At 39.4% G+C, this 10,100-nt stretch overlaps 1 protein-coding gene and 1 pseudogene across 2 annotated transcripts in view; one reads left to right on the forward strand and one right to left on the reverse strand.

Annotated features, from left to right (window-relative positions):
• The window catches only part of Rnf38 (ring finger protein 38), a 147,568-nt gene that overhangs the window by 9,777 nt on the left and 127,691 nt on the right, over positions 1 to 10,100 (forward strand). The window lies entirely within an intron of this gene.
• The window catches only part of LOC101583251, a 17,027-nt pseudogene continuing 7,913 nt past the window's right edge, over positions 987 to 10,100 (reverse strand).

Genomic DNA, 10,100 nt, shown 5'->3' on the forward strand with positions numbered 1-10,100 from the left:
GATGTATTCATGAACGCGTTTTCCAGTTGAAACTGGGGAGTGGGAGTCCTGTCCCCAGTTGGGGGTGTCTACGGGACATGGTTCAGGAGGGTCCAATGGTTCAGCACCAAAATATATATTTAAAAATTAAAAAACAGCCCTGCTTCTCATACACATATTTCCTTAAAAGCCACACCACTGGGCCGGAAGATATCTTGGTGGTCTAAGCACCTGCCTGGCAAGTGCAAGGACCTGGGTTTGAACCCCAGTACCACATGCCAGTCATGGAGGTGCATGTCTGTAATCACAGCTCTGGGGAGGCTGAGACAGGAGGATCACTGAGTCCTAGCCTTAGTAGTGAGATCTTGTACCAAATAGATAAATCTTTAAAACAAAAAGCCACACAGCTTGCACCAAAAGGGAAAAACAAACCAAACTCAGTACCCTCCATAAAAGTCATCTTTCAATTAGGATTTACAAGTTTGTGTATTATTTCCTATGAAAAATAAAACAAATAAGCAGACAAAAAAAGAAAAACAAAAGATGAGGAAAAATTAAAGATAAAGGCCTGACAGGACTTAAGAAACTAAAAATTGTACTATATGCCTGCAAGCTAACAATAAAAGAATGGCTAGTGCTGTTCTTGTACTTTGAGTGGAAGGCTGTAAATTTAACTGATATTCCCTAATAATGCAGCACTCAGTGACACACTAAGCCTGTAGGAGCCACAAGCACCAGGGGTAGTGGGTTACTAACCAGCAAAAATCCTTAAAGTGTGCCATAGTGCATAGATGGCTTAAGAGTGTCTTTTACCATGGGTTTGCCAGCATTTAAAAGGGACACATTTCCTTTAAAAAGATTCTGGGTTAAAAAAAAAAAAAAAAGTACAAGGAGGAGAAGGGTTCTCTACTGCAGTGGAAATCTTTTAGTCACAGTCGGAGGGGAGTGTGACTAAAAGAGTCCCATGCCATGGTGATGGTGGGCACCAGTGTCTGCCTGCACCAGCTCTACTTGGGCTCCTTGATCACACTCTTGCTGAGGTCTGTCATTTTGGAATATTTTACTTTTATTTTCATCTGGTCCAGCTTATTTGGGCCCAACGTAGTAGTTTCAGTAATTTTGCCAGTTTGGGTGTTGACTCAGGATTCTCATAATCTAGAACAGCTTGGTTAACTTCACTCCACGCCTTTTGCTGCTGCTGCATCATGTGAAGATCTCTGAAGGGTGACTCCCTGGGCCTTCAAAGGCAGTGTGTGCGCCATCTCTGTGAGGTACTCTGCTTTCCTTGCCTTGCTCAGCCAGCTGTGTCTGGAAGAACGCTAGCACTGCCTCAGTCTGACGCTGGCGGATCAACTCAATCAAATGCTGTTGCTGTAGATGAAAGTAATGATACTGGTTTGTGCCCAAGAGTTCTGGATGGAGGCTGTTGATGAAGTCGATATCTGACCCTTCAGAATCGTCTCTTGAATCTTGATCTGTTCAAGTGTTATTAGATCCAGGCTTGGTTCAATGTCAGATTTCATTCAAAATGTTTCTGCTCTTTCTTTCTCTCTCTTTTTTAAAAATGTATTTGGAGGGGCTGGGGAGATGACTCAGTGGAATAAGCGCTTCCCTGGCAAGCGCAAGGGTCTGAGTTCAATCCCTGGTTCTCCCCCCCCAAAAAAAAAAATAATTAAAAAAAAATATATTTGGATAGAGTCTCTACTCAGTTCAGACTCGAAGTGATCCTCCTTGTTTTCAGCCTCCCTAGCACTGGGATTATAGGTGTGTGCCACCATATCCGGGGTCTGGCCAGAGTGGCATCTTGTCCGCTGTCCTATGCGGAATCATCCCTGACCTTGATGGCACTGTAGCTGCTTGCACAGAGAAACTGGACATGGATTCTTTCTCTCCCATTCATTCCTATGGGCACCAGGCCCGCAGTGCACCTGTGCCAACTTAGTGTGCCCAGGGGTGGGGCCAGTGCAGCATGTGGTGCCAGGGATCAAACCCCCAGTCCCTGAGCTTGCCTAAGCAGGCACTTAGTCTGCTGAGCTGTCTCCCTGCTCTTCCTTAAAGCTTTCTCTGACCAGGTAGTGTGTGATGAGACAGTTCATGTCTGCTCGCTTGGTATGTAAGTTATTTATTTATCTTTTGGTATGTAAGTTATTGAGCTTTTCCACCCACTCATCTTTTATAATTTCATTGGGCTTTTCTGCATAACTAATTCTGATATATTTTGTGCCAATCCTGCTTCCTGCACGACTCAAGTCTCTAGCATGATTTTTATTCTGATTTGAGGAAATCTACCTTAATAATAACATTTCTGGATGGCTAATGAAAAGGGTCTTGTCCAAACAATCCTATGAAAAAGCCATAACAATTGGACAGCTACTTTTTCTAAGAATTTTAAAAATATGTAAAAAAAAAAAAAAAAAAAAGCAAAGATGTCTTGTTTTTGTTTTTGTTTTTTCCTCTGAATGCCTTCAGGGCAGGTTTGGCTGGCTTGAGTTGTGGGGATGGAACCACAGCAACCTGAACCTGGCTGCTTTGTTGAAGCAGCCACTTAAAGAACTGAGCTAAGGGGCAGGCCCCCCAATCTCTTGTTTTTACTGAAGAATAAAATTGACTTTTTCAAATTATAGTCATGTATGTTATGTGCAGTAACTTTTTTTTTGGTGGTACCAGGGATTGAACTCAGGACCTTGCGCTTGCCAGGCAAGTGCTTATTCTACTAGCTATCTTTCAAGCCCTATTTGCAGTAACATTTTAACTTAATTGTCAAATATTATCTATTTCGTTTGATTTATTTTTTTATATATATTTAATACAGGGTCTATAGAGTCTACAGAATCTCACAATGTAGATCAGACTCGTAGTGATTCTCCTGTTTTCAGCCTGCCAAGTGCTGGGATTATAGGCATTTGTCACCACACCCAGTCTCCATTGCTTCTCAGCATGCCCCAGGGGTGGCCTAGCACTCCAGGAATCGAACCCTGGCCAATGCACTCTGCCTAAGCAGGTGCTTTAGTCTGATGAGATATCTGGCTGGCCCTCTGGTTTATTTTTAATAATGTAATTCTTTAATTTTAACACCACTGATGGCCACTAAAAGTAATGATTTGGTAAGCATCTGATGCCCACTATCTACTAGGTACAGTTAGCCTAACAGGCACAATTAGGAGTTAGAGATGGTACAGGCATGCAACAACAGTTGATGATGGATGCTGACAGTATTAGCAGAACAGATATATTTTGGTGATTCCTAGCCCTTAATTAGAGGGCAGAGAACATTAAAATTGCATTTATAGTAGTGATATGTTAGTCTTGATAATTAACCTTGCTAAAAGCACAGATCTAATCAGTCCAAAAATTTAAGTCTCTATTTTTTGGATAAAACTCATTTTTGTGTTAAGATTTAAGGCCAGCATAACTAGATCCTCATTATAAGGGTCTACTCTTCCTGATGTATATTAGAACATCTTGTTGCCCATATGTGTATGACTTCTGTACCTCTTTTCCTTTTGCCACTTCAGCTGGAAATGTGTGTCTTCAGTTGTTTTTCCAAATCCTACTTGTTTTTTTTTTTTTTTTTTTTTTTTATATTATGGCCAGTTATTGCATGTTTATTATATAGGAGAGTCTATTCTAAAGCACTTTATGTAGCATTATTTAATCCTCACTGTAGTCCCCTATGGTAGATATTGTACTTAATGTACCTGAAGAAACTGGAGCACAGAGAGGTTAAATAACTTCCTAGTGGTGATGCAGATATTAACAGTGTTATTTGGGACATGGATCCAAGCAGTGTACTTCCAGACTCTTTTTTTTTTTTTTGGTGGAATGCAGGATTGAACTCAGGCCCTTGCACTTGCCAGGGAAGTGCTTATTCCACTGAGCCATCTCCCTGGCCCTGAGACTGTATTTTTGGCTACTATGTTTTATTGCATCTGATTTGTAGCTTCCGTTTACTAAGCTGTTAGTTTTGGTAGCAAAGGAATGAACAAGAAGGCAAGCCGTGAAGGTAATTTGCAATCTTTACCTTTGCCTTTCCTGAGAAATAATATTGTTTTCTTTTGTTCTGAGTTACAGTTAGGATTTTTAAGTCAGTTATTTTATTTATTTTTCTGATATCTAAGCCAATCTCTATTTTCAGGCAGTGCTCAGTTTCTGAGATATATTAAAAAGGGGATTCTGAATTCAGCAGTCAAACCACTGATCTGAAGTAAACTTACGCAAGGAACGGGGATTGATCCCCACCGTGTTATGCTGACTCCATCCCCCCGGGCACGCTGAGACTGCGTGTGGTGGTGCGCACCTGTAATCCCAGCATTTGGGAGGCTGGAAACAGGAGCATCACTTCAAGTCTGATCTGTGTAGTGAGATCTTGTACTACATACATTTTTTTAAAAAGTAAATTTTTGCCTTTATTATTATTTTTTTTTGAGATAGGGTCTTGCTATATTGATGGCCTGGCAGGCCTTGAAGTTGGGGTGATCTCCTTCCTCAGCCTGTAGAGTGTTAGAATTTGTGCCTCCATGCCCAGTTTTTTTTTTTTTTCCTCCCTTTATTAAGAAGGAAAAAATATTTATTCAGAGCTAACTCTGAGGAGATGGAAGGGCTCATTTGTCTCAAATTACCATGCAGTTATGTTGGGGTATTTTATAGCAAGCAATGGTGGGGGAGGGAATATAATGAGACAATTGACATATTTCAGTCTTTATTCTTTTTTCTTGGACCCAGACTTGTCCCTTTCTTGCTTAAAGAAATGAAGCTGGACTTGACTTCCTGAACCCATCATCTGCATAGTCTTCTAACCATTGATCTGGGCTGAGGAGAGGTGTGGGTACTGGGTGTGCCCTAAACCTGAGGAAGTTTGAAGAAGCCATTTACTTATCTTTAAAAGAAAATAATCTGACTTTTAAAGTTCCACTTTGTGATGTTGGTTCCATTTAACTCAGCCCTCAATCTTGAGGGCCTTGAGGTACCACAGCATCTGTCTACCTGGTGGTCTCATGTTGGATTAGTGTGTAAATCCTGTACCACATCATCTGTCTACCTGGTGGTCTCATGTTGGATTAGTGTGTAAATCCTATCAAAGATTTAAGTTGAAATTTGTATTTGTTACATTTTCACTTCAGGAGTGGGTTTCTGCAGTAGTTTACACCAGGCATATTTATTTATTTTTTGTTTTTTTTGAGACAAGAGTCTTGTTATGTATCCAGGCCTTGAGCTTCTGTGTGACCCAGGCTGGCCTTGAACTCCCATGTGGCCCAGGCTGACCTTGAACTCACAGCAAACATCCTGCCTCCAACTCCTGAGTGCTAGAATTACAAAAGTATGCCACCATTCCTGAGATGTGTTCTAATACTACCTATTTGTGGATTTAAGAGGCATTAGTAGGTTATCCTGGGAACCTACCATCTAGAAAATATTTGGTTAGAAAATATAATTTTATTTTATTTTTTGTCTTTTTAAGACATAGTTTAGGCTGGCCTTGAACTCACTTTGTACCCCAAGCTAGTCTGGAACTCACAATGTTTCTCCTGCCTCAGCCTTCTGAGTGCTGGGATTATAGGTGTGTGCCAGCAGGTCCAGCCAGAAAATAGGATTCTAAAGTCAAAAGTGTAGGAACAGTACTTAAAGATTTTTTGAGTATGGCTTATTTTTTATTTGAACTATCTACTCAGTGTTTTTCCCTGACATTGCTTATAGATACTTAGAAAAGATTCAAGTTTCTGCCTTTCAGAGTTACTAAACAATATGGACTTAATTCATAGGAGGAAGGAATTCTTTATATATAGGCAGAATAAAGACGTATTTAGTTAATGAAGGAATTTCCACATAGTTACTGATTTGAGTTTCATAATTTTAGCTTAGAATATATCTAGGGCTTAATGCTTGGGGGCTCTTAAGGAAGTTATTGACTGCTTTCACTAATAGCAGGAATATGAGTGAAGAACTCTTGTGACCTTATCCAAGGTTAAAACTGTGTATAAACTGGGCATGATTGTGCATGCCTATAACCCCAGTACTCTGGAAAGCTGAGGCAGGAAGATTGTAAGTTTGAACTCAGCCTGAACAACTTGACTTGGTGAGACCCTGTTTCAAAATTAAAAAAAAAAGGGGGTGGGGATACAGTTTAGTGCAAAGGCCTTGGTTTTAATTCCCAGTATTTCAAAACAAAAACAAAAGCCCTGTACATATAGCTGGGAACAATTAGAAATTAGTACCATTTCATGCTGAAAATTTTAAGTTTTAAGTAAAAGCTACTACTATGTGCTTTAAAAAAAGCCACCCCCCAAAACCCAAACAATAAAACAGCAACAAATCAAGATTTGAATTCTTTTTTTTTTTTTTTAAATTTTTATTTATTTATTTATTTATTTATGTGTGTGTGTGGCCAGCTCAGCCCACCAGGGGGCGGGGTTGGCTGGCATGTGGTGCTGGGGGATTGAACTGTGGTCCCTGTGCTTTGCTAAGCTTGTTCTAAGTAGGTGCTTTAGACCACTGAGCCATCTCACCAGCCCCAAGATTGGAATTCTTAATATATATGCTGCCAAAGATTTGACTTCTTATAATGAATTTCTGTGCCACTCCATGGACATTATTATTATTATTACTATTATTTACAGGGGATTGAGCTCAGGACCTTGCTTGCCAGGCAGAAGCTTATGCTATGAGCTGTATACCCTGGCCCGAGCTCTGTGTTTTGATTAAAAGTGAAGTCAGAGTTTGACTTTAGAATGTTAGACAATATTTTACATATTTTGAATCTAACCTTTGGTAGAACAAAATTGGTTTTAAAAATGAATTCTCTCTCTTTGCTTCTCAGTATTCTGGGTTGAACCTAAGTCTGTGTGTACTAGGCAAGTGCTATACCACTGAGGGCCCTCTTAGAAGTGATTTTAGCAGTGTAGGAGAAGTTGAAAGAAGAAATAGGGTGGAGGTTGAAATAAAACTAATTTTATCATACCAGTATCTTTTTATAGCACATTTGAGATGTAAACATGTTTCCTTTTAAAATAGTTATTTAGTGAAGTAGTTATATATAATTTTTATTGTTGTTATATAATTAAAAACCCAAGCGGGTGGCCCCCCTTCCCCCCTTGTGACAGGATCTCACTGTGTAGTCCTTGAACTCATTGCAGTCATGTCTCTGTCTCCTAAGTGCTGGGATTACAGACATGTGCCACTATGCCAGGCTCTAAGGCCCAAATATATTTTGCAGTTTATTTAACCCCCCTTAGGTTTTTGTGGAAGAGAAGAGATTGAAAGGGAGCTTTAGAATTTTTAATTCTAAATTTTTTTTTTTTTTTTTTTTTTTTTTTTTTTTTTTTTTTTTAAAGAAGGGAGTGGCAAATTGAATTGGTTATGGGCTCCAGAGAATAGACCATGCTATTTCCTGGGTCTGGAAAGCTAAGAGAGGGAACTGTGTTGCATTTCGGCTGGGCGGAAGCCTGGTAAGAGCTAGAAGTGAAACTAGAAGTGTCTGCAAAAAGCAGATTATTGTGTCACAAGGCTGAGCCAAACTCATTTAGCAGAGAGGTTGAATAAATGTTTTTTAGGCATAAATGTTTATGTAGCTTCACCCCTCGTTTTCTTGAAAGTCAGTGTGCTTTCAGTAAGACAGACCTGAAATTCAATGGAGGAAAAGAAGAGACAAGGGAGTAGTGGAGGCAGAGAAGGACCTCGGTGCAAATTTTGGAGTAAATCTGAGCATTTGAGGGTGGTAACAGAAAGTTAAAGGTGGAATGCTAGGGACCTTTCTTCCTCCCCTTAAGCTATGTAGAGGTGAGGACTGTGGCAAGGAAATGGAGGGTAGGTTAAAATAATTGAAAATGTGGGAAAGGTGTTCTGCTTAGAGCAGATAAGATATATTCCCAAGATTTATTTTGTTTACTTATTTACTTGGTTTTTTTTTTTTTTTTGAAAGGGTCATTGCTATATAGTTCAGGTTGTCTTTGAACTCACAGTGATCCTTTTGGTGGCCTGAGTGCTGTAATAACAGATGTGCACCACCATACCCAGCTGGCTTTATTTTAAGTGATGGATTTTTACTATGATGTAATCATCAGTAGTCTTGTTAATATTATGTTTGGAGTTAAAATAAAAATTCTTTAGTTTTGTAGGGGTTTTGTTTGCTTATTTGAGACAAGGCTTCATATATGTAGCCCAGGCAGGCCTTGAATTTAAGATGAACTGAGAGCTGGGATTATAGGCATGTGCCACCATGTCCTGGTTTAAAATTATTTTATTTTAAAAGGAAAATAATTTATGATATAACATTGAGACCTAAGAGGAGTAAATTTCTATGGTGGTTGTACTCTGTCACACTGAAGGAGAGAACACTGCTAGCATGTTATGTCTAACTGGGACATGGAGTGCTGTTTTTCCCATAGGACTGATGAGTGATAAACTAATATTTTACTTTATCTTATTTATTTTTAGGACAGGGTCTGCAGGGTGTTCAGGGTCTCAACTACTAGATGGACTCGTAATCATTCTCCCGTTTACCGCCTCCCAAGTGCTGGGATTACAGGCACGCACCACCATGCCCAGTCTTAATCACTGTCTCAGCCTGTCCCGGGGGCAGGGCCGGCATGGTGAGCCTGGGGATCGAATCCCTGGCCCCTGCTCCTGCTTCAGGAGCTTTAATCTGCTGAGCTATTTGGCTGGCCTCCGAAGCACTTTTGGAAGCCAGCCTCTTCTGTTTTTTTTTTAGACAGGGTGCTGTTACATAGTTTAGACTGGCCTTGAATTTATGGTGATCCTCTTGCCTCAGCCTCCCAAATGCTGAGATCACAGGTGTGTGCCGCCATGCCTGACTTCCCTATCCCTTGTAAAATTTTATTTTGAGACAAGATCTCTCTAAATTGCCCAATCTGGCCACAAACTCTGTTCAATCTTCCTGTCTCAGCCTGCTGAGTATTTGGGATTACAAGCATGTACCACTGCCCCAGCCACCTATTTTCTATTTGCCATAGTGTGCATTTCAGTAAAGTTTTGGATTTTAATTAATAATCATTAATTTTATAGTATCTTCTCATTTTTGACAGTAAGAAGTTTTTCATCATGTTTCTTTGGATTTTGCTGATGTTCGGGGAAGTTTATTTTTGGGCATATATTTACCTGACTGGTAAGAGTTCTGTATTCTACTTGGGTTTTCCAGTTAAATAATTTTATTATTGGCAGGTGCGTTAATTTAGATTCCTTTTCATTATCTTCCCCTTTATAACATTGGTTGGACTGTGACAACAAAAAAAAAATTCAACTTTAGTCTATTGTGGTTGCCTGAGGTGTATTTCAACTTAATTATCATTACAAATACTTTTTTTCTTTTGGTTTTTCTTTTTTTTGGAGAAGAGGTCTTAGTGTTGTTCTTGACCTTACGGGCTGAAGTGATTGTTCTGCTACATTCTCCTAAGAAGCTGGGACTAGAGATGTATACTCCATTATGTCTATTTATATGGCAAATTATACCAATCAGTTTTCAGTATGATATTTCCTCTGCATTTGTTGAATAAGTCTCATAATAGTGTGTTAGTTTTTTATTTAGGGCTTTTGGTGTATGTTCATGAGAGACATACCTTTTTCTTTGTGCCATTATTGGCAGCATTTATGATATTAGGATTTTGGTAGCATGGAAAAATATATTTGGTGACATGGATTGATAACTATTTCTGTTTTGTCTTTGAATTGATCTAACTCAATTATGGTAATTAATGTTTCTAGAAAGTGGAATATTTTATATATATATATATTTATATATATAATTTTTATTTATTTATTTATTTTTTGAATGTACTTGGTTGTTACAGGGTCTCACTATGCAGCTCGGACTTATAGTGATCCTCCTATTTTCAGCCTCCGTAGCTCTAGGATTACAGGAATGCACCACCAAGTCCAGACTCTGTGGCCTCTATGACCAGCTCAGCCTGCTCTGGGGGCAAGGCTGGCATGACATGTGGTGCCAGGGGTCAAATTGAGGTCCCTGTGTTTGCCTAAACTCGATTAAGCAGGTGCTTTAGTCTGCTGAGCTATCTCATTGGCCCTCAAATCTTTTGGCTTTAAATCTTGAAATAACTTTTTAAAATTTCCTGTTTTTACTAACCTTCTTAGTGTGTGTGTGTGTGTGTGTG

The sequence above is a fragment of the Octodon degus genome, unplaced genomic scaffold (assembly GCF_000260255.1).
Source record: "Octodon degus isolate 3935 unplaced genomic scaffold, OctDeg1.0 scaffold00045, whole genome shotgun sequence".
Classification (NCBI taxonomy): Eukaryota; Metazoa; Chordata; class Mammalia; order Rodentia; family Octodontidae; genus Octodon; species Octodon degus.